This window comes from Priapulus caudatus, unplaced genomic scaffold (assembly GCF_000485595.1).
Source record: "Priapulus caudatus unplaced genomic scaffold, Priapulus_caudatus-5.0.1 Scaffold1074, whole genome shotgun sequence".
Taxonomy (NCBI): domain Eukaryota; kingdom Metazoa; phylum Priapulida; class Priapulimorpha; order Priapulimorphida; family Priapulidae; genus Priapulus; species Priapulus caudatus.
Genome location: NW_014578135.1, coordinates 24,673 through 26,959, shown reverse-complemented (window position 1 = coordinate 26,959; position 2,287 = coordinate 24,673).

The following is a 2,287-nucleotide window of genomic DNA, read 5'->3' as shown; positions in this document are numbered from 1 at the left end:
TTGTTATAATGTTGTTATACTATTGTTATACTATCGTTGTACTGTTGTTATAATGTTGTTATACTATTGTTATACTATTGTTACACTATTGTTATAATGTTGCTATACTATTGTTATACTATTGTTACACTATTGTTATAATGTTGCTATACTATTGTTATACTATTGTTACACTATTGTTATAATGTTACTATACTATTGTGATAATGTTGCTATACTATTGCTATAATGTTGTTATACTATTGTTATAACGTTGTCATGCTACTGTTGTAATGTTATTGTTCATAATGTGCTTGTCTGCTGTAGCGGACTGCACCGCTCGGCTGCATGCTAGACATCGGCTGCGGGACTGGTCACGTGACGAGACAGTTCTCACCATATTTTCGCCACATAACAGGTGATATGAGAGCACATATATGACGCTGCGTGCGGCAAATTACTGCGAACCCAGCATGGCAATTATAATTAGTAATTAAATTTTTAATTAAATTAATTAGTTTTATCAGGCTTCTTGTAACGCGATTGTCGTGTAACAAATGATAGCACGTAAGTGATAGACTAGTTCTAGAATCGCAGTGCATATACAGACCCACGCACCCAACCAGCACTCAGTATACGCGACAATATAGTAAACAGGACATAATCGAAGCGTCGCATGGATGTTATCAAAGAAATATGACGAATGCACGCGCTTACAGACAACATGATACTTTTTGTACTATTTGGGAATTTCCGATTCGCGGGTTTTCACACAGTAAGCACACCGATTCTTTTAGGGAGTGCTTCGGGGGAAAAGTGTGGGAGGCGGCGCACATGTTGGGATATTATATCATTTATATATATATATAGCGCCAATCGTCTGCTAGACACATTGACGCCAGCACTGTCTGTCAGTAGTAAACAAGTCATCGTCTAGAGACGCGTGCCATATACCTTCAACTTCGACATGCTTTCTAGATCCACGTACGAATGCGGCCAGCTATCGGCCGCATATCTGCAATATCGACCCGTGTTCCCATCGCGCATGATCAAGCGAATCGTGGAGTTCGTAAAACACAAGGTATATATATATATATATATTCATTGTAGTTACATGCTCTATGCTACGTTAGAACTGCCGCGCGGAAATTGCCATCATCGTCGTCGTCTTCGTCATCATCATCATCATCATCATCATCATCATCATCATCATCATCATCATCATCATCATCATCATCATCATCACCATCATCATCATCATCGTCATCACCATCATCATCATCATCAACATCATCATCATTATATTGCGTCTTCCCTATAATTCTAACCCTAGCCATAACCATAACCCTAATCCTAACCCTATCACTAACAACCCTACACTAACACTCACTGCAACCTAATCCTGATCCTAACCCTTTATCAGGGGGTTAATAATGACAAATATTGTCAATCTGATTATGACAAATTTGTCATTCTTATCCCCTGCTATCATGTGTATATGTACGGGGTCATTATCTGTAGGATATATCCGTAGTTATTGGCTGTATGGTGCAAGGTGCTGTAACGATAGGTGTGGTCATAGATGATTTGCTAGTACCTTCGTACTTTGATAGTACTGTACTATACTACAACCGTTTGTATTCATTCGATTTGATTAAAAAAAACTGTAATCTTGCTTACATTAATACGAACTGTGTGAAACTAGGATGAACACTGACCATCGAAACTGGCAACAGGTGACTGTTACTGTACGTGTTCGTCTCTGCCATGTTTATCTGCATACATGCGATATTTCACCCGCGCTGGTACCAAGTGTGTACCGGTAAATGTCTTTAAGCATAATTAACTTTGAGCATACGCTTACATACTTGTGTCTACGCCACCCCAGCACCCTCCCTCTACAATCACTACTTAACTCACACACTCCTATATGGTTATACTATTGCCATCGTATCGTTATTCTGTGTCCGTGCTACATTTATGCTATTGTTATACTGTTGTTATACTATTGTTATACTGTTGTTGTACTGTTGTTATAATGTTGTTATACTATTGTCATACCGTTGTTGTACTACTGCTATACTGTTGTTGTACTATTGTTATAATGTTGTTATGCTACTGTTATACTGTTATCGTTGTACTGTTGTTATAATGTTGTTATACTATTGTCATACCGTTGTTGTACTACTGCTATACTGTTGTTGTACTATTGTTATAATGTTGTTATGCTACTGTTATACTGTTATCGTTGTACTGTTGTTATAATGTTGTTATACTATTGTTATACTATTGTTACACTATTGTTATA